The sequence below is a fragment of the Armigeres subalbatus genome, chromosome 1 (genome assembly GCF_024139115.2).
Source record: "Armigeres subalbatus isolate Guangzhou_Male chromosome 1, GZ_Asu_2, whole genome shotgun sequence".
Classification (NCBI taxonomy): Eukaryota; Metazoa; Arthropoda; class Insecta; order Diptera; family Culicidae; genus Armigeres; species Armigeres subalbatus.
In genome coordinates this window covers 282,983,761-283,006,012 of record NC_085139.1, presented here as the reverse complement: position 1 = coordinate 283,006,012, position 22,252 = coordinate 282,983,761, and the positions used below count along the sequence as shown (strand labels likewise).

Here is a 22,252-nt window from a genome sequence, read left to right as displayed (position 1 = left end):
ACAGAAACTTTCGCAGCTTTCGCAGCTTTCAGCAGAACCTTTGGCAGCTTCCAGCAGAAGCTAACGCAGTTCCCGGCGTAAGTTTTTGCAGCTTCCAGAAGAAGCTTTTGCAGCTTCCAGAATAAGCTTTTGCAGCTTCCAGCACAAGTTTTCGCAGCTTCTGTCAGAATCTCTTGCAGCTTCCAGCAGAAGCTAACGCAATTTTGGGCAGAATTTTCCGCAGCTTCCATCAGAAATTTTTGCAGCATCTAGCAGAAGCTTTCGTAGCTTCCGGCAGAAGCTCTTGTAGTTTCCAGATGAAGCTTTATAACTTACACAACTTCGGGCAGAAGCTTCCGCAACTTCGGACAGAAGCATCCTCAGCTTCCGGCTGAAGCTTTTGTCCAAGATTGTGTAGCTTCGAGAGATATCTTCCACAGCTTCCGAAAAAGCTCCAAGGAAGTGTGCGTAGCTCCTAGCTGTCAACTTCGGTAGCTTTTTTAAGTGTATAGATAGAAGGTTTTTGCTTTTTTCTTGCACAAAATGAACGTATAATACCGATGAAAAAACCTTTTTATTATAACCCTTCTATGTTGCAAAGCCGATATTGAATGTGGCGAAGTTTGTATTTGTGTGAAAAAATGTGAGACATTTGGCGATGGTCAATTTTCATTAGAAACTTATTTAGAACTTTTTAGTTGAAAATGTTCACTTATTCACTCATCTTACTTCATTCAATTACGTGTCATATTTAAATATACTAGATCTGTCTTTGCGCTTCGGTACAAAACCTTATTTGACTTACCAGTAGAAAAAATGTGTGTCAAATTTATTTCGTAAATTATTCTACATTTTTCAGAATAACTTTAAATTTAATCCTAATTTCTAGAAAATCCCAATTAGTTGGCTTTGTATTCACATCAGTTCAACTCATCAACTCACTTTATCAATGTTTGGACTACCTTTCCTGCATTATCTCAATCAGAGTCAATTCACGATTCCAGAGTGGCAAACGGTGTCTAATCGCTTTTACAACTGTAGACTAAGCAAAACAAACGATGCCAAACAACAACCAGAAGAGACAACAACTCTCCACTTTGCCCCATCACGCACCGCACCTCATCATCACCGCCGTCGTGAAAATACAAACTGTTCTAAATAAAACAACGATGATGAGCTGGCCGGGCCGGTGTGATGACTTTCTGAGAAACATCAGCAGGCAAAAATATTGCATCCTGAGACCCTGAGAATAACGTTTCGCGTTCGCACTTCGTGCTAACCTTCCCACCTTCTTGCAGCAAACCCCGTTCCCACTGGGTGCTGATCCAACCGCGATGGAGCGTCATCCAGCCGTTGGAATTGACTACGTAGGAGATTCAAGCTGAAATGTCAGCTTGTTACCGTTTTTTTCTTTTCTAGAACAGCAACAACAACAATTCCTTCGAATGAGCCCAAAGACGCGCATGGGGCGAACGGGTAGGAGTTGGTGAGTGATGTTTTGATGTTTATGTGGGAATCATAGAAAAAGGTGAAATCCGAGCATAAGCCGCATCCCTTCGACTCGGTTGACTTAAGTCTGGATTCGGGGGACGTTGGTTTGCGAAGTCAGAGGTGTGCGCAGGGAAGCAACTACAACGAAACACGGCGCGCGTGTTTTTGCAATGTTCTTGTTTGCAAGCCCTCCAGTTAGATTATGCGTAGATTTCATTATGTGCACGGTGCAATCCGGCAGGGTGGATGGGTGAAAGGAAACGAATGCAGTTCACGAAGTCTATGATTTATCCCTTTTGGCGCTGAAATCCCGTTCCCGGTTCAGCGTGGTTTTTATTATTATTTCGAAACCAGCATATCTGTTCTGCACAGGACAGAAAGTGGCCTGGAATCGGTGCAATATGCAGCACCCAGGCGAAGCGTCCGTCGATGTCGTCGGTGCATAAAATTTCGATTTTATTTTTAGAGAGAGAAAAATTATGCCAACAGCTCGATCCCACGCGAGGGCGACCCCATGCCGGGCAGGTTCGTCGCTTCTATCGGACAAGTCCCTGGAATAAAAGTGAAGCGTGATTCCCTCGCCGCTGCTCCCGAATGAGGTTTCCCCGGTTGGAGTACGCCGCCCGGTCTACCGGTGCGCCTCACCAGGGTTCAGGTTGCTTGGTTGCCACTGCTGCGAAATCGTGATCTGCATCGGTAATATAATGGCCAAACAGCGTGCACTCACTCACACACGTAGTGCCACCCCCGCGAATATGCTGTTGGGAAAAGAACATGTTGCCCGATTTACGGTAGGGAAACGCCAAGTGAACCGCGCAGCATCCTACTCCTTCCTAGTTGGAGGGATCCCGAGTAAACGTTTTCATAACTAGGCAATCAATTCTGCTACAGAAGTCAAGGAATTGCGTTAAGAGGCAAGAATGGGTTGCTGTTTGTTTTGAAAATATTTAAATACAAATTAACAATCATAGTTGCAAATTGCTTTCAAAACAAATTTTTATTCCAGAATCTTAGCAACAAGAAACAAAATTTTCATCGGGACTGTGTAACCAGTTCGCGCTTTGCATATAGTTCACGCGCATTCGCCGCCCCCGCCACTGCGCGCTACGATCGCAACGCCAAAATCGCGCGAGTCGCGCGCGTTGATAGAGTCAAGTCAAGCCGAGAATTTGCCCTCCAGGACCCCGGCTTGACTGGCAACATGAACGCGGAGCTTCCAAAGCCAAAGCCGAGAGCCGAAGACGTGAGATCGATTTCCAAAGATTTCGTCTCATGTTTCTGCTGCCTCGGCTCGGCCCGGGTACAGCAACATGCGCGCGCTGTTACCTAGTTCTGGGCAAATAGGAAAACAGAAGGATGATGGGGTTGATGAGGACGATGATGACGATGCTGCTAGCCAGCAGGGACTCCCAGGTTGTTCTGGTGGTGGAGAAGAAAATGTTCCGGAAAGATTGTGGGATCGAGATGGGAGCGAATCATCTGTACGTCGTCGTCGTCGTCGTCTTTCCCGTCGACGATGTTTTGCGCCCGCGTCGTGTGACCCCGTGGGGAGTGCATCCATCGGGTCTACGGCGAACATCGTGCACATTGCACTTGAAAATGTGTGAGAACGATGGCAATTTGGACGAATTGATATTGGAAGGATGTCTTGTTTGGATAGTTGAAGAGACTTCTTAATTTCTGTCGACAGGAATTACTTTAATGTTCTCCATTGACGAATATAATCGTTTACTTTGTGACTCGCTTGTCCATTTTCTCAAATCTCCTGAGTGCGCTGCACTTCCCCTTCATCGTCTACTCTCGAATGACATAAATGCCGAGCCTAACGCGAACTATGTGAGTTCCTACCACTTGCAGTGATCAAGGCACGCACTCCCAAAAACTCCTTGACGTGGTCGTTTGACGCGTGGAAGCCCGAAAATGTGCTGATTGGAGAGAGCTGAGATTCCGCTCACGCTCTATGCGCAACCAGCCCACGTTTCGCTCTCCCCTTCTTTGAACATGAACACTAAATCCAGCCGAATTTTGCAGATACTTCTTCAAGGTCAAGTTTATTGGCAAAAATGTGATCGGAATGGATGCAACCGTCGTCGTTGCCGTTGCGACTCATGAAAAATTTCGCACAAAAGCGCGTTTGTCGTAAAACTGTGAAAAATGGTCTAACGCGTTTGTGGAGGCCCCGATGGCCTCGAAGGCAGACAGAAACAAACCTTTAGGTACTTGAGTCCATTAAATTAGATGTGTGTGCGCGTCACTTCTATTATATTTGTGATCTAAGCATGCGATGCGAACGAGTGTGCGGAGGCAACAAAAAGCACTAAATAAAAGTGCCAAAAACAAGAAGCAAATTCGCAATAACGTTTTCTTCCTTCTGCCACCACACCGCTTTATACGGCAGTGGTGCCGGATTTCAATAAGTTTGAAGCTAAGGACCTCTTCCAGGTCTAGGCCGATTTTTTATTCGTACCTTTGAGTAGAAAAGTTCAATCACTTAAAAGGTTGTAGTAGTAGTTGAAGATAAATTGTGAGTAGATGCACAATTGGGCATTCAAATATCAAAAATGATCGAAAATGTCAGCTCTCGTATGTATATTAGCATCGTTTAAATAATTTAGGAGTCTTGGCAGAACTACAGGCTATTTTGAGGGTGGCGCAAAGGCAATTTATGTTCATATAGGAGTTTGTATAAAAAAAAAATCCCATCAAAATGAGATCCAAACTTTTCATACTCAATCCAAGTCATATTATAGCCAAATTAGGTTCAAATTCAACTCATGTTCAATCCGTATCTAAACCCAATGCGCCTGCTCTCCAAATCTATCCAATCCCCATTCAGTTTCAATCCAAATCTTTGCAAATCCAATTCTCGCTTAACTTTTCAAAAGGACCTAAGTAACATTTTTTCATGAATTAATTTGAATAGCGCAATCAACAGAACAGCGTGAAAGCTTTCGATTGCAATACTCAAATTAAATTATGAAAAAAATGTTACTTAGGTCCTTTTGAAAAGTTAAGCGAGAATTCATACCAGGGCCCAAAAAATGTGGATCCAAATTCAAATCTAATTTCAGAAGGCAATTAAAATCTATTCTAATTGCAATGCATATCTAAATAATATTCAGCTCAAACTTTAAGTTTTAAAGTCTAAATCAAATTTAACTCTAGTCCAAATACAATTTAATTCTCAATCCTTATTTCGAATTGAATAGACGTCAATACGATTTTGTTTTTATTTCAAGAGTCTTTTTGTCAGTTGAAGCGTAATAAATGTAGGCACCCATGTCCTGTAGGCCGCCTCGAACATTTTACATTGTGTTGTTTTTGTGACGCACCCCGGGCAGAAGCCATAAACAGAATAGCAAAACATGATATGGATTTGATTGATATAATAGATAAAAGAACAGACAACAATATCAAAAATTTGCACCGAAATATCATTTAAATATCAAGATATGCTATGGATAAGAACAAACTAATGGCACATGATATTGATCACTTATTACAAATAGCATAACTTGATCTCCTCATGATATTTTAGTGCAAAATATTGATATTGTCGTCTGATCTTTTATCTCTTATATCAATCATGTTCATATCTCATTTTGCTATCTTATCAACATTTGATATTATTGAGCTATTTTCGTCTACTCGGGACATAACGAAACCGTTTCTTGTGCAGGCTTGTTTCTTCGGAAATCTTTTCATTTACTCACACTTTATGTTCGATTGCTGCTAAAAGGGTCTTTTGTAGAACAACACATAGATGAGCGGAAGTTAGATTAGAGAGCACATCGCCCTGCTTTAATCCATCTAACGTCACGAACGAATTGGATGTCTCACCTGATATTCTAACGCTTCATTTGGATCCATCCAGCGTCGCACGAGTCAGCCTAATAAGTTTTGCCGGAAACCCATGTTCTAGCATTATATGTCACAGTTCGTTCGGTTTCACTGAGTCGTACGCTGCCTTGAAATCTACATCAGATGATGAGTCCGCAAGTTGTATTCCCGGAATTTATCAAGGATTTGTCACAGAGTAAGCATCTGGTTCGTTGTTGATTGTCTTGATCGAAAACCGCTTTAATATTCGCCGACAAAGGTCTCAGTAAACGGACGCAGTCTGCTAAACAGAATTCGGCAGATTATCTTGTAGGCGGTATTGAGGAGCGTTATTCTTCGATTAATTAGTCTTTCCCTTTTGTTGTTGATAGGTCATCAAGCCAGCTCGAAGGCATTTCTTCTTCTTCTTCCTTCCTTCTTCTACTTCTTATTGCCTCGCAGCTTAGTGTTCATCAAGCACTTCCACAGCTTAACTGCGAAGTTTCTAAGCCAGGTTACCATTTTTGCATTCATATATCATGAGGCTAGCACGATAATACTTTTATGCCCAGGGAAGTCGAAACAATTTCCAATCCGAAAATTGCCTCGACCGGCACCGGGAATCGAACCCTGCCACCCTCAGCATGGTCTTGCTTTGTATGTAGCCGCGCGTCTTACCGCACGGCTAAGGAGGGCCTTCTTCCTCCCAAATCATTTCAATCACTTGGCGGATTCTTTTGTTCAGACGATAACTTCCAATTTTTTGAAGTTGGCCGGGACTCCGTCCTTCCTAACGGTCTTGCCGTTCTTTAACTCTTGAAAAGTTTTTCTCACTTCGTCTAGTGTTTGTTTCTCAATGGCTTGTCCATCATCCTCAATCCTGATTGTGTTTGTGCTCGCTCTGTCCGACTGCCCATTCAACAATACCTCAAAGTGCTTCTTCCTTTTAGTAGTCACCCCTGCTTGATCGGTCAATAGATTTCCGGAGCTGCCATTGATCATGACTGGCGCCGCCTCCTCCACGTACCGTCCGCCATCTGCACCCCACCATAGATGGTACGCAGCACTTTCTTTTCGAAAACTCCAAGTGCGCGTTGGTCCTCCACGAGCATCGTCCAGGTCTCGTGTACGTAGAGGACTACCGGTCTAATGAGCGTTTTGTAGATTGCCAGTTTGGTACGGCGGCGAACTCTATTCGATCAGAGCGTCTTGCGGAGTCCAAAGTATGTACGATTTCCAGCCACTATGCGTCTCCGAATTTCTCTGCTGGTATCATTTTCGGCGGACACCAGTGAGCCCAAGTACACAAATTCTTCAACCACCTCGATTTCGTCACCACCGATGCAAACTCGCAGTGGGTAGCTCACATTGTCTTCTCTTGAACCTCTTCCTATCATGTACTTCGTCTTCGACGTGTTGATGACTAGTCCGATCCGCTTGGCTTCGCTCTTCAGTCTGATGTAGGCTTCCTCCATCTTCTCAAAGTTACGTGCCATAATATCTATGTCGTCGGCGAAGCCAAATAGCTGGACGGACTTATTAAAAATTGTGCCACTCGTGTTAATCCCTGCTCTTCGTATTACCCCTTCCAAAGCGATGTTGAATAGCAGACACGAAAGACTATCACCTTGCCGTAACCCTCTGCGCGTTTCGAAGGGACTCGAGAATGCCCCTGAAACTCGAACTACGCTCATCACCCGATCCATCGTCGCTTTGATCAACCGTGTCAGTTTATCCGGAAATCCGTGTTCGTGCATTAGCTGCCATAACTGGTCCCGATCGATTGTATCATATGCGGCTTTGAAGTCGATGAATAGATGATGTGTGGGCACGTTGTATTCGCGGCATTTCTGCAGTACTTGGCGAATGGCGAACACCTGGTCCGTGGTGGAGCGTTCGCCCATAAAACCCGCTTGGTACTGCCCCACAAACTCCCTTGCAATTGGTGCTAGTCGACGGCATAAAATTTGGGAGAGTACCTTGTAGGCGGCGTTCAGCAATGTGATTGCGCGGTAGTTGCTAAAATCCAGCTTATCGCCCTTTTTGTAGATGGGACACACGACACCTTCCATCCACTCCTGCGGCAAAACTTCCTCCTCCCAAATCTTCGTAATGACCCAGTGCAGCACTCTAGCCGGTGCCTCACCACCGTGTTTAAACAGCTCTCCTGGTAGTTGGTCAACTCCAGGGGCTTTGTTGTTTTTCAGCCGGCCGATCTCCTCCTGGATTTCCTGGAGATTCGGAACCGGAAGTCGCATGTCCTGCGCGCGTGCTCCTAGGTTCATTACCATACCGCCACCGTTGTCTGCCATATCGCCATTCAGGTGCTCTTCGTAGTGCTGCCGCCACCTTTGGATCACTTCACGCTCGTTTGTAAGAAGGTTCCCGTTTATGTCCTTGCACATATCGGGCTGTGGCACGTGGCCCTTACGGCGGACCAACTTCTCATAGAACTTGCGTGCGTTATTAGCGCGGTACAGTTCCTCCGTCTCTTCACGGTCTCGATCTTCCTGCTGGCGCTTTTCCTCCGGAAAATCGAGTTTTGTCTGTTCCGCGCCCGTTTGTATCGTGCATCGTTCGCCCTCGTGCAGTGTTGCAGCAATCTCGCCCATGCTGCATTCTTCTCCTCAACTAACTGCTCACATTCGCCGTCATTCCAGTCGTTTCTCCTGATCCGGAGCCACCGTGCCTAGTGCGGCGGTTGCGGTGCTTCCAATGGCGGATCGAATATCTCTCCAGCCATCTTCAAGAGATGCTGCGCCTAGCTGCTCTTCCGTTGGGAGTGCCGCTTCCAGCTGCTGCGCGTAGTCTTGGGCTAGTCTACCGTCTTGCAGCCGCCCAATGTTTATCCGCGGCGGACGACTCCGACGCGTGTTGATCACCGTCGAGAGTTTTGAGCGCAGACATACTGCAACGAGGTAGTGGTCGGATTCAATATTCGCACTGCGGTAAGTGCGTACGTTCGTGATGTCGGAGAAGAATTTACCGTCGATTAGAACGTGGTCGATTTGGTTTTCCGTTACTTGATTAGGTGATTTCCATGTGGCCTTGTGGATATTCTTGCGGGGGAAGAAAGTGCTTCGGACTACCATTCCGCGGGAGGCTGCAAAGTTTATGCATCGTTGGCCGTTGTCGTTCGATACGGTATGCAGACTATCCGGTCCGATGACCGGTCTATACATTTCCTCCCTTCCTACCTGTGCGTTCATGTCTTCTTCTTCTTCTTCTTCTTATTGGCATTACATCCCCACCCTGGGACAGAGCCGCCTCGCAGCTTAGTGTTCATTAAGCACTTCCACAGTTATTAACTGCGAGGTTTCTAAGCCAAGTTACCATTTTTGCATTTGTATATCATGCGGCTAACACGATGATACTTTTATGCCCAGGGAAGTCGAGACAATTTCCAATCCGAAAATTGCCTAGACTGGCACCGGGAATCGAACCCAGCCACCCTCAGCATGGTCTAGCTTTGTAGCCGCGCGTCTTACCGCACGGCTAAAGAGGGTTCATGTCACCGATGACGATTTTGACGTCCCGCAGTGGGCATCCATCGTATGTCTGCTCCAGCTGTGTGTAGAACGCTTCTTTCTCGTCGTCGGGTCTCCCTTCGTGTGGGCAGTGCACGTTGATGATGCTATAGTTGAAGAAACGGCCTTTAATCCTCAGCTTGCACATCCTTGCGTTGATTAGATGACACCCAATCACGCGTTGGCGCATCTTACCCAGCACTATGAAGCCGGTTCCCAACTTGTTGGTGGTGCCACAGCTTTGGTAGAAGGTAGCCGCTCGATGCCCGCTTTTCCACACTTTTTGTCCTGTCCAGCAGATTTCCTGCAGCGCTACGACATCGAAGTTGCGGGGATGTAATTCATCGTAGATTATCCTGTCGCAACCTGCAATTCCATGTTCCAAGCTTCCAATCGTGATCCTTTATTCGTCACCTAGGTCGTTACCGATTGTATCGAGTCGTATTATCTTCTATGTCGTTCGTAATAGTTGTTTTGAAAGGCGGCTTATTGGGCCTGCGCAAACCTCCTGTCTCGTCGGAGGGCCGTCGTGTCAGGGCTGTTTAGCGTCCCACCTAACACCAGGACTTGAGCTTGTGCGCTTTGAGCGGCACACGGTCGCTTTGGCGGAGCCTACTTGCGGATACATGCAGTTTTTTATAGAGGTTTAACAGGGCCCACTGTCAAACCCCACCACATCCTAGGCAGGCGCCCCAACTCGCAGATGGCCTGGGGAGGGATCGTCAAGCCCTTGGACATAGTCCCTGCTGCCCCCCCCCTCATTCATAGACGAACTGTAAACCAGGTATTATGATCAGGAATTGCAAAAAATAGATTAACAATCTCAAAACTAGACCATGCAGTTTAAACATGATGACCTTTTATAATTCTATTCCTTAGCGGAGATTGTAGGAGGGTTGCATTCATGACGGGATGGGTGGAAATTTATTAAATTCATTTTCAAAAGTTTGGAGCTTTTGTAAAATTTATATTTTAAGGACCATGTTGAATTCTGGAAAAAATATTACTTTTAATCGCGAGGGTGACGTTTTGAATCGCTGTTTCAACTTGCCCCGCACCACGCATTTCTATTTGTTCCGATGCGATGGGTTGAAAATGCGGAGCAATTTCTAACGACCAAAATACAAAATTTGAAACGGGTTTCAATCGACTTTTTAGAATCATTATGCATATTCAACATTGAGGGAGATCTTAGTAATCTGTGTATGAAGAAAGACGTCACATTTTTTCGTCCTTTCGAGTTTAATTGCTCTTATTAGTGTATTCGGCTGAAAGTATTTCTCGATTAATCAAAGATATTTGAGATATTCAGTAAGTGAAATTGCCACGTATGAAGATGAATATTAAGGACCAACAGTTACCGTATTTCAAATGCGTCATGATTGAGATAAGAAAAAGAATTTTGAAGAAAATATCAAGAGGCAACGGAATGATACCACGGACGAAACGGATTTCAACGCTTTCTCTTCGAATGTGTCCGTTAAGGTAACAAAAAGGTTCTCCGCTACACGCTAAGCACTTTTAAACGATGTTTTAATTTATAATTAACTTATTTGTGGGATTCGTATAGGATCAATAGAACATTTATGTTTAACATAGAGGGAGATGAGGAGACTTATGAAGTGACCCGTTTGTTAGATTGACAGCCGTACTAATTTTACAGGACGATTTATTTTTTTGAACCCTTATAGAAATCTTTTTGGAGGCCACGCATAATATGATTTTTTTTTAAAAACAATGACCAAATGCTATCATGCTATCATACAAAATGAATTGATAAAAATGCCAATATTCCATAACAATTTAAGGAAATTTAGATTTGAAGTTGTACACTCAATGTGTGGACAATGACAATTAATTATTTACATACTGTCACACATCAGTTAAGTTAACTTAATTGTTTTCAGAGAGTCTGTGCGGAAACCGCTTAAATTAATTTTGTTTGGCTGTTAACATTGAAAATTAGAAAAGGGGATCATAAATACTGATGCATTGTTTATATGAAAGGGCGAAAATTAAACAATGGCTAGGATGCAATCTTTCGGGAGTGGGAGTCAAAAGGTGCGTCTAGGGGAGTAGTTTGTTGAAAAAAAAAAAAAAATAATCAGGGCATTCGGTCATTTCCGATCAAAATGACAGCTTCCGTTTCAACTTATCCCGCATTTCAATTATCCCCGTACTTCTGTGGCTGTTGAATTGACCACCTTGTGGACTTGTTATCACAACATGCGTTCAAATTTTCACCAGTTGGGTGTCCTTCGATTTCTTCGTTGGGCATATGAGCGAATTGCTCCGCAACGCCCTCGCCCGACAGTCGCTGTATGTTGTACAGTAGGGTGGTTCAAAAAATCGATTTTGCTCCACAGTGCTCATCTAATTCTTTACTATGTTCTGAGTGTCCTCTGAAAATTTGAGCTCATTTGGATTAAAACTGATTTAGCACAAGCCGTTTCAAGTTGGCATGCAAATTAGTATGGGGAAATTTATTTGTTTATTATACTGTTAATGACGTTCCCCCATTAAGCGCAGGTTAAAAGAAAACCTACATAGTAGACCTCTTCATGTTTTCAAAAAGTATCAAAAATTCAACCGGTCAGCCCAGAATCACAATTCTTATGCTAAAATAAGCCTCCTGTCAAATTTTCAGCTAATTCGGATAAAATTTCGATGTGGCTCAAGTCGATTTAGTGTTTTTCGGCTATTTTTAATTTTGAAAAAAATCTAACGAGAGATATAAACGCCGAAAACCATCGCAACAACCTCTATATGGAAGTTTTTGGTGTGCTCTACAACTCTTGTGAATATTGCGATTCGTTCCGTTCACGTTTTGGCCATGTTAAAGTGATTTTCAAGCTTTAAAGTGCATAAAAACACTCTTCCCTCTTAAAGTCGTTGTTCTACAAAATTCTTGAATTTATGACAAATCATTATTAATTTATTATATTTATATTTCTCTTTTTTCCCTGGACATTTGAGTATTACAATTGCTAATGTTTGATTTACCGTTAAATTCTTAAAAATCAGAAGCTGAACATTTGTCATAAATTTGCACGTTGGGATTTCGTCAAACAAGTTGTTCGAACAAAGAAGCTTTAATTTCACTTGTTACTATGACGCACTAAATGGTAAAAGCATACAGACATATGATAAAGCGAACCAAATTTGGAAATCGTTTGTTGTTAGCATCAAATATCATATAATTTGATTTATGTTTTGTTCGAATAACTTGTTTAAGGAAATCCTAGCGTGCAAATTTATGACAATGTTCAGCTTCTGATTTTTAAGAATTTAACGGTAAATCGGACATCAGAAGTTATATTACTCAAATATCCAGGGAAAAAAGAGGAAGATAAATTTTTTAAATTAGCAATGATTTGTCATAAATTTAAGAATTTTGTAGGACAACGACTGTTAGTGGAAACAATGTTTTTATGCACTTATAAGCCTAAAAATCACTTTAACATGGTTAAAACATGAACGGAACGAATCGCAATGTTCACAAGACTTGTAGATCACACAAAAATCTTCCATATAGAGGTTGTTGCGATGGTTTTCGGCGTTTATATCTCTTGTTAGATTTTTTTCAAAATTGGAAATAGCCCAAAAACACTAAATCGACATGAGCCACCTCGAAATTTTATCCGAATTAGCTGAAAATTTGACAGGAGGCTTATTTTAGCATAAGAATTGTGATTCTGGGCTGACCGGTTGAATTTTTGATACTTTTTGAAAACATGAAGAGGTCTACTACATAGCTAAAAGGAATACTCAACAGCTTTCACCCAACGAAAATCGCATGTTGATTAATCACCTCAATAATTAGTAATCGATTTTAAGACAGGTTGCGAATCTTTAGTCATGATCGTTAAACTTCTTTGAGGGCATCACTGAAATGTGCAGTGCAACATAGTAGCCTGAATTTGTGTGTGCTATCTTTCGCGCCACGAGCCGCAATGTTGCCTGTTGATGAGTTATGCAATTAGCTCCAGAAAACTATGGTATAGATTAAATTCGATTACTAATTATTGGGGCGATTAATCAACATGCGATTTTCGTTGGGTGAAAGCTGTTGAGTATTCCTTTTAGCTGTGTAGGTTTTCTTTTAACCTGCGCTTAATAAGGGAACGTCATTACCAGTATAATAAACAAATAAATTTCTCCATACTAACTTGCATGCAAACTTGAAACGGCTTGTGCTAAATCAGTTTTAATCCAAATGAGCTCAAATTTTCAGAGGACACTCAGAACATGGCAAAGAATCAGATGAGCACTGTGGAGCAAAATCGATTTTTTGAACCACCCTATTGTACAGCCTTGCGCGAATCTTACATGCCACAAGATAGTGGTCGGAGTCGATATTTGGGCCTCGGAAGATCCTCACATCTATGCCATCTGAGAAAAACCGACCGTCTAGAAAAACATGATCGATTTAAGAACACGTATCACCATTTGGGTGTCTCCAGATGTGCTTTCGAAGATAATTGTGTGCAAAATAGGTGTACAGATATTCCAATAACAGCCGATTTAACAGCGGGTGAAACGAATAATAAGCAAAACAAGATATTTAGGAAGTAATGAGTCTTGCCAACCAGGAAAGTTTATTAGTTGAATTCAATTTCAACCAGCAACTGTTCCTTAAGGAGAATTTCCAGAATAGCAAATAGAACTTCGAGCAGAAGCTACGAATGGTTACAATAATAGCATTTTATCACGCAAAAAAAAGCGTTCCTGAATTCGTGAGCTAGCAAAAATACACCGTGATTTAATTCATGGATTCGGGAACACCAGTCACGTTTTCCAGAACGGTCCAGAAAACATGACTGTATTCCCGAATCCGTGACTGTTGTTCCCGAAAAAATACACCGTGAACTCGTTAGTTCACGAATTCATAAACGCTTTTTTTGCGTGATAAATTAATCGAAAATAGGGGAAATGAAGGCTTTGGCAGGTTTTGTTCTATTATTGTCAGGGGGTTTTTGTTGACCAAATCTCATGAAATTTGGCCACAATATTCTTCGATATGCAAAGAATTTTTAGGCCAGATTTGAGTATAATCAGTTATAGAAAGCCCCCCTGACAATAATAGAAGAAAACCTGCCAAAGGTGCAAAAAAAAAAAACAGAGGTCCAACAGATGTTTGTTTGGGACTAGCACTCATCTTCAATGTACAAATACCGGTGACCTCATTTCTTAGGTCACACTGGCGCCTGCCACGTCAGAATGCAAGTCAATGTAGGGAAGGGGGAGGAAATGATGATGTAATCACTCGCCCACTGCAAGCTGAATATACCTCTGTACCACGAGTTTATGCGGAATTTGTTGGAATTGTTGGGTTAGGTTCGAGGGGCAGAGGTTCGTATTGGTTAACGAGTTGCCAATGTGACAGATAGGAGAAAGCAACTGATAGAATTTCTTATTGGGAGTAGGAAACGAGCTTTTTGGTTCATTTCCAATTCTAGCAGTTTCTACTAGAATGGTTAAGTTGAAGGTACGCTACGCAACACCGTTCACGACATTGAATACCTGGATGAGCAGCTGGAATAGCCTAAACGAGGTATTTTAGTGATACTTTGCCGATTTTTATGCAAGTCTCAACATTTTTTTTATATCTTTGTTAAAGAGACTTTCAGCCCAAGGCTGCGGCTGGCTCGTCTCGTGAACGTCTCAACCTGTTTTCTTTTATTTCGTGTAATAGCAGGTCACCTAATTGATAGATTAAATGGGTTGCTGCGTTTAATACATAGATTGTGTAAAAACAAAGCTACACCGAAACTATAGGAACACCCACGACTATCGAAACTTGTACCCTACCCTATAGCAACAACGTATTAATTATATTTTATCATATGAGCAATATTTAAATTCAGACCCATTTACAAAAGGTGGAAAGATTGATTTAGTTCAAGAACTGGAATATTTTTCCCAAAAGGTAAATGATGAGATTTTAAATGCTACTTAAATTCTACAACAGTTGTCCTACGAAACAGTCGTCCTCTAACAGGGAACGTGGTGGAACTCAAAATTGGAGAAACTGCGGAAGACTTCTCGTAATTTTTTTAATAAAGCAAAAAGAACCTCGAATTGGACTCCGTATAGGAGTGCACTTACTGAGTACAATAACGAAATAAGAAAGACCAAAAGAAGATCGTGGGTTCAAACGTGTGAAAATATTAGCAATAGTCCAGAAGTCGCGATACTTCAGAGGGCACTAGCAAAAGATCATACTAATGAACTAGGGAATCTAAAAAAAAGGATGGATTTTCCACACAAACTTCTGGTGAAACATTAAAGTTGATTATGGAAACCCATTTTCCTGGATCGATTATGTGTGTAGACCCAACAACAAGTGGTTCGTTTGAAAGCCAAAAATGTTCAGCAAGAACAACTAAAATGTCTGATGAATCGAAAAATGTTGCACAAGCCTTGGCTGACGATATATTTATGAAAGCCAGGGTAGAGAATGCAGTGAGATCTTTTGAGCCTTATAAATCTGCCGGACCGGACGGAATAATTCCAGCAATGCTTCAAAACGGAGAATCAGTGCTGATTCCGCCGTTAATTGAGATTTTCAAGGCAAGTCTAGGACTCAATTATATTCCATCTTCATGGAGGAAAGTAAAAGTTATTTTCATACCAAAAGTAGGAAAGCGAGATAAGACACATCCTAAATCATTCAGGCCCATTAGTCTTTCATCAGTTCTGTTGAAAACAATGAAAAAGGTGTTGAGTGATTATATCAACTCAAATTACGTGATTAAACATCCACTGTCTAAGTTCCAGTTTGCTTACCAGTCCGGTAAGTCAACAAATACGGCACTTCATACAGTGGTATCTAAAGTGGAAAAAGCGCTTTTGGTAAAAGAAATAGCACTTTGTTCTTTCTTGTACATTGAAGGAGCTTTCGATAACGCTTCTTATCCGTCAATGGATCGTGCCATGAAGAAAAGAAACTTCGACATGAACATTATCAAATGGATTTACACCATGCTTGCAAAAAGAGAAATCTCTTCAGAGCTGGGAAGTTCGTATCTTACAGTATGGGCAACAAAAGGTTGCCCTCAAGAAGGGGTCCTCTCACCACTAATGTGGTCCTTAGTTGTAGACGATCTTCTAGGAAGCTTAGAAGAAAAAGGTTTCGAGGTTGTAGGCTTTGCTGACGATATTGTCATCGTAGTGAGGGGGAAATTCGACAATATCATTTCTGGAAGAATGCAATGGGCTCTAAATTTTACCCAATCGTGGTGTATTCAGGAAGGCCTTAGCATTAATCCGTCAAAAATTATAATTGTACCATTCACTAGGAAAAGGAAACTTGATCTAAAAGCTCTAAAGCTTGAAGGACTAGAAATTCAGCTTAATGAACAGGTCAAATACCTGGTAGTCATTCTGGATGCTAAACTAAACTGGAATGCTCATATTGAGTGTGCGATCGGAAAGGCAACTAGTGCCTTCTGGATATGCTCTAAAACATTTGGAAGAAAGGTGGGCTTAAGACCAAAAATGATAAAGTGGATTTATACTTTCATTATTCGTCCAAAACTGACATATGCTGCTCTTGTATGGTGGCCAAAAACATAAGAGGCTACTGCACAGAAGAAGCTAACAAAACCGCAAAGGTTAGTGTCCATTGCTATAACGGGAGCGATGCGTAGCACTCCTTCAAAATCGTTAGATGCAATTCTAAATCTGCTGCCATTGTATGAATTCGTGCAGTTAGAAGCGGAAAAGAATAGGGTAATTGATCCGATAGTCGTGGGTGTTCCTATAGTTGCGGTAGTGTAGTTTCTGCCAAATATACGCAATAAACGCAGCAACCCACATTGTATAACTATTTGTTGACCTGTCATTACGTGAAAGAGACGAAACAATTTGGGATTTCTCAAATAATCGGTAAAGTATCATTGAAATACTATAATTTCATCTTAGCTGTGTGCCTATAGTTGCGGTAGTGTTCCTATAGTTACGAGTCCCGTATGAAAACAATGGGATTCGCAACTATAGGAACACGAATTAGAAAATATCGCGACTATTGGAACATTGCACCAATAATTGGAGGATTCGTTTTAGGTGATAATGACTTGAGCCACTGCTATTGGAATACTCCATAATCAAAATACAAATTCAGAGCTTTCGATTGCACCATTGAAGTAAGCGAAATAATGTATAGTTTTTGTGAAAGCGAACAAATAGTGGTGGAACGTGCTTAGATCCTCCACTATCCACTCTGACAGATAACATCACATCCTCGATTGGCAGAATTAAACCAATAGGTGGGGCTGAAGAGCGAGTAAGCATTATAGTGAATGAAGAACCCTGGAGTAGAACCAACCATAATTATATCTATGGTAGAACGTGCAGTTGACGTTGTACCGGGAGTAACAAAAGCGGAGCTTATCAAAGGGTCTGAAAAGCAGAAGGTAGTCAAGGTCCCATTTGTACCGTTATGACCAGTATTTAGATCCATGGTGATTTATCTTATTTGTCGTAAGTTCCTATGCACAACATCTATCACAAGAACATATTTTTCATATTTTTATGTATTTATCTCGCAATAATCTAACCGAACTTTCTGCCACTCTGGCACTGCTGCACAGCGGCGATTGTATGTGCTGTACGATTTGTGCAAATTTGCCATCTCCTCATTAGGAGCGCCGACCGGCGTTCCTTCCTGGTATTTTTTGAAGGTTACGTAAAAAAATCGAACCGGTTCCATTCATGGGTTCGCTGCGGCACGTTGCGTGGATAGATGAATTGGACTCATCGTGGAGCACGCGGGTGCAACATAAACGGTTCGTCGCATCGTTAGCTGGCTATATCAAAGTACGCGGCTGTTGGTAGCAACCCACAGACACATCTATTTCTCGGTGGTACATTGCCGTTGGAGGCACGCTTTTTACGCTTAATTAGCCCCGTAGGCGAACGCAGTAAATCCTCCTTAGAGAGGCGTCACCCACGCACTCAACGTTCACAGCTGGCAGCAACCGAAACAGCCTTAGATAGTTAAATAGGAATTGCGGCAGAGAGTTTGAAGACAATCGCCTCTGGTTCTTCGAATGGGAAGACAGTCTCTTTCGATTTTTCAACTTCGGCGGCTTCAATTTCAAAACTTTTAGCTCATTTTTCTGCTACCTGGGCAACTGTGATGATGCAGTTTGCGAGCTTCTTGACTATCCTAAGTTTCTACTGCGAGTACGAGTCGATTACAGTCAGCCACTAAATTTGAGCTTAATTTGCATGAAAATCAAGACTTAGCGAATAGTAAAACGAACGAAATACCCACAACGTTTGATCCGTATGATCTATCTTATTTATAACATATCTATGAGTACCTCGTTAATTTGTTTAAGGGCTGCGAACTCCACTTTCTAAACAAGTAGCCATGCAACAAAGTCCGTACCTATACACTTTTTCTGGGGAGGTCCTCACTGAAGGAGATCACTTCCATTGGTCATTTGCCAGAACCCCGACGTCCGACCATTTCCCAATCAATGGGAAATTATGCACATTAACATCCCCCCCGGTCCCCTCATTCGTTTGTGCGGTGCAGTGGCGCAAATGACTAATCGCGTGTGGCCAACCGACCGACCGCGACCGCCCGCCCGAGCATCGATTGGCTCTGTGACTTCCTTGTGTGGAACGCAACAAAACATCTAACTGAAGGCTGAAATAAAGGTGCCGTAAAACGGGGTAGCTTTGATAATGACATGGGTAACAAGGGCAGCTGGTGATTTTTGAATGATTCTTCTCAATTTCCGAAGAGAAATGTGTCTGAACTTTTTTTTATCCAAATTTTTTGAATTTCTGAAGGGAAATTCTATCGAATTTCCGAAGGGAAATTCTTTCGAATTTCTGAAGGGAAATTCATTCGAATTTCCGAAGGGAAATTCTTTCGAATTTCCGAAGGGAAATTCTTTCGAATTTCCGAAGGGAAATTCTTTCGAATTTCCGAAGGGAAATTCTTTCGAATTTCCGAAGGGAAATTCTTTCGAATTTCCGAAGGAAAATTCTTTCGAATTTCCGAAGGGAAATTCTTTCGAATTTCCGAAGGGAAATTCTTTCGAATTTCCGAAGGGAAATTCTTTCGAATTTCCGAAGGGAAATTCTTTCGAATTTCCGAAGGGAAATTCTTTCGAATTTCCGAAGGGAAATTCTTTCGAATTTCCGAAGGGAAATTCTTTCGAATTTCTAAGGAAATTCTTTCGAATTTCGAAGGAAATTCTTTCGAATTTCGAAGGAAATTCTTTCGAATTTCGAAGGAAATTCTTTCGAATTTCGAAGGAAATTCTTTCGAATTTCCGAAGGAAATTCTTTCGAATTTCCGAAGGAAATTCTTTCGAATTTCGAAGGAAATTCTTTCGATTTTCGGAAGGAAATTCTTTCGAATTTCGAAGGAAATTCTTTCGAATTTCGAAGGAAATTCTTTCAATTTCCGAAGGAAATTCTTTCGAATTTCGAAGGAAATTCTTTCAATTTCCGAAGGAAATTCTTCGAATTTCGAAGGAAATTCTTCGAATTTCGAAGGAAATTCTTTCGAATTTCGAAGGAAATTCTTTCAATTTCCGAAGGAAATTCTTTCGAATTTCGAAGGAAATTCTTTCAATTTCCGAAGGAAATTCTTTCAATTTCCGAAGGAAATTCTTTCGAATTTCGAAGGAAATTCTTTCGAATTTCCGAAGGAAATTCTTTCAATTTCGAAGGAAATTCTTTCAATTTCGAAGGAAATTCTTTCAATTTCGAAGGAAATTCTTTCGAATTTCCGAAGGAAATTCTTTCGAATTTCGAAGGAAATTCTTTCGAATTTCCGAAGGAAATTCTTTCGATTTCGAAGGAAATTCTTTCGAATTTCGAAGGAAATTCTTCGAATTTCCGAAGGGAAATTCTTTCAATTTCGAAGGAAATTCTTTCGAATTTCCGAAGGAAATTCTTTCGAATTTCCGAAGGAAATTCTTTCGAATTTCGAAGGAAATTCTTTCGATTTCGAAGGAAATTCTTTCGAATTTCGAAGGAAATTCTTTCGAATTTCGAAGGAAATTCTTTCAATTTCGAAGGAAATTCTTTCGAATTTCGAAGGAAAATTCTTCGAATTTCGAAGGAAATTCTTTCGAATTTCGAAGGAAATTCTTTCGATTTCCGAAGGAAATTCTTTCGAATTTCCGAAGGAAATTCTTTCGAATTTCCGAAGGAAATTCTTTCAATTTCGAAGGAAATTCTTTCGAATTTCGAAGGAAATTCTTTCCAATTTCGAAGGAAATTCTTTCAATTTCGAAGGAAATTCTTTCGAATTTCCGAAGGAAATTCTTTCGAATTTCGAAGGAAATTCTTTCGAATTTCCGAAGGAAATTCTTTCGATTTCCGAAGGGAAATTCTTTCGAATTTCGAAGGAAATTCTTTCAATTTCGAAGGAAATTCCTTAGAATTTCCGAAGGAAATTCTTTCGAATTCCGAAGGAAATTCTTTCAATTTCGAAGGAAATTCTTTCGAATTTCGAAGGAAATTCTTCGAATTTCGAAGGAAATTCTTTCGAATTTCGAAGGAAATTCTTTCGATTTCCGAAGGAAATTCTTTCGAATTTCGAAGGAAATTCTTTCAATTTCGAAGGAAATTCTTTCGAATTTCGAAGGAAATTCTTTCGAATTCGAAGGAAATTCTTTCGAATTTCGAAGGAAATTCTTTCGAATTTCCGAAGGAAATTCTTTCGAATTTCGAAGGGAAATTCTTCGAATTTCCGAAGGAAATTCTTTCGAATTTCCGAAGGAAATTCTTTCGAATTTCGAAGGAAATTCTTTCGATTTCGAAGGAAATTCTTTCGAATTTCCGAAGGAAATTCTTTCGAATTTCGAAGGAAATTCTTTCAATTTCCGAAGGAAATTCTTTCGAATTTCCGAAGGAAATTCTTCGAATTTCGAAGGAAATTCTTCGAATTTCGAAGGAAATTCTTCGAATTTCGAAGGAAATTCTTTCGAATTTCGAAGGAAATTCTTTCAATTTCGAAGGAAATTCTTCGAATTTCGAAGGAAATTCTTTCGATTTCGAAGGAAATTCTTTCGAATTCGAAGGAAATTCTTTCAATTTCCGAAGGGAAATTCTTTCGAATTTCGAAGGAAATTCTTTCGAATTTCGAAGGAAATTCTTTCGAATTTCCGAAGGAAATTCTTTCGAATTTCCGAAGGAAATTCTTCGAATTTCGAAGGAAATTCTTTCGATTTCCGAAGGAAATTCTTTCGAATTTCGAAGGAAATTCTTTCGAATTCGAAGGAAATTCTTTCAATTTCCGAAGGAAATTCTTTCAATTTCGAAGGAAATTCTTTCGAATTTCGAAGGAAATTCTTTCGAATTTCGAAGGAAATTCTTTCAATTTCCGAAGGAAATTCTTTCGAATTTCCGAAGGAAATTCTTTCAATTTCGAAGGAAATTCTTTCGAATTTCGAAGGAAATTCTTTCGAATTTCGAAGGAAATTCTTCGAATTCCGAAGGAAATTCTTTCGAATTTCCGAAGGAAATTCTTTCGAATTTCGAAGGAAATTCTTCGAATTTCCGAAGGAAATTCTTTCAATTTCGAAGGAAATTCTTTCGAATTTCGAAGGAAATTCTTTCGAATTTCCGAAGGAAATTCTTTCGATTCGAAGGAAATTCTTTCGAATTTCGAAGGAAATTCTTTCGAATTTCCGAAGGAAATTCTTTCGAATTTTCCGAAGGAAATTCTTTCGATTTCGAAGGAAATTCTTCGAATTCGAAGGAAATTCTTTCGAATTCGAAGGAAATTCTTTCAATTTCGAAGGAAATTCTTTCGAATTTCCGAAGGAAATTCTTCGAATTTCGAAGGAAATTCTTTCAATTTCGAAGGAAATTCTTCGAATTTCGAAGGAAATTCTTTCGAATTTCGAAGGAAATTCTTTCGATTTCGAAGGAAATTCTTCGAATTTCGAAGGAAATTCTTTCAATTTCGAAGGAAATTCTTTCGAATTTCGAAGGAAATTCTTTCGAATTTCGAAGGAAATTCTTCGAATTTCGAAGGAAATTCTTTCGACTTTCGAAGGGAAATTCTTTCGATTTTCCGAAGGAAATTCTTTCGAATTTCCGAAGTGAAATTCTTTCGAATTTCCCAAGGAACGTTCTTTCCGAAGGGAAATTCTTTCGAATTTCCGAAAGGAAATTCTTTCGAATTTCCGAAAGGAAATTCTTTCGAATTTCAGAAGGGAAATTCTTTCGAATTTCCGAAGGGAAATTCTATCGAATTTCCGAAGGGAATTTTTCGAATTTCGAAGGAAATTCTTTCGAATTTCGAAGGAAATTCTTTCAATTTCGAAGGAAATTCTTCGAATTTCCGAAGGAAATTCTTTCGATTTCGAAGGAAATTCTTCGATTTCGAAGGAAATTCTTTCGATTTCCGAAGGAAATTCTCGAATTTCCGAAGGAAATTCTTTCGAATTTCGAAG

General features: G+C 40.8%; 1 protein-coding gene across 5 annotated transcripts in view; it reads right to left on the bottom strand.

Annotated features, from left to right (window-relative positions):
• The window catches only part of LOC134207658 (protein tramtrack, beta isoform), a 655,620-nt gene that overhangs the window by 212,872 nt on the left and 420,496 nt on the right, over nucleotides 1-22,252 (bottom strand). The gene's annotated exons all lie outside the window — the stretch shown is intronic.